General features: G+C 38.2%; 1 protein-coding gene across 1 annotated transcript in view; it reads left to right on the top strand.

Moving 5' to 3' along the window:
- Nucleotides 1–570, top strand: part of LOC119581643 (rhodopsin-like) — a 15,298-nt gene that overhangs the window by 12,166 nt on the left and 2,562 nt on the right. The window lies entirely within an intron of this gene.

Raw genomic sequence — 570 nt, 5'->3', positions numbered from 1 at the left:
TATAAGGCACCTGGAGCCCGATTCACATGCTAAGGTCTTAAGGTCCCTTGAAAATGAAAGTACTTATTCACTCAACAAATAAGGGAATCGCAACCCAAACTTTCGTACTTTTTCGTTAGGTCTGGAGCAGCTTTAGCTATGTTAAAGGAGTAAGCGCTACTGAATCAAAACAAACGAAACTGCCGGACATACATTTCATCGTGGAGTCGTAGCCATGGAACTCCTCAGTGCACTTCATCACGACCTCGCTTTGCAAAAGGAGAGAGTAGTTGATGAGCATTAGACCCTCTTCATGTCGACGATAATTATTTTCTGAGATACAACACATTTCTCTGATACGAAATAATAAGACATAATGAGCAAGCATTCGCTTATGTTACTGTATCCCCTGTGACACAATAGGCATTTTTAGGGTGATAAAGTGAATAAGTAAGACATGGCATAAAATGTCAAATAGAATGATATTGAAAAGATATTGCAAAAAACAAACATGAATTTCCTAGAACATGCGGTTTCAATTAATGTGATTGCAATCATCGACAACACTCATGTGATAATAAAACGGAGACA

The sequence above is a fragment of the Penaeus monodon genome, chromosome 15, assembly GCF_015228065.2.
Source record: "Penaeus monodon isolate SGIC_2016 chromosome 15, NSTDA_Pmon_1, whole genome shotgun sequence".
Classification (NCBI taxonomy): domain Eukaryota; kingdom Metazoa; phylum Arthropoda; class Malacostraca; order Decapoda; family Penaeidae; genus Penaeus; species Penaeus monodon.
The sequence above is the reverse complement of the archived record's forward strand: the minus strand, read 5'-3'. Positions and strand labels throughout refer to the sequence as shown.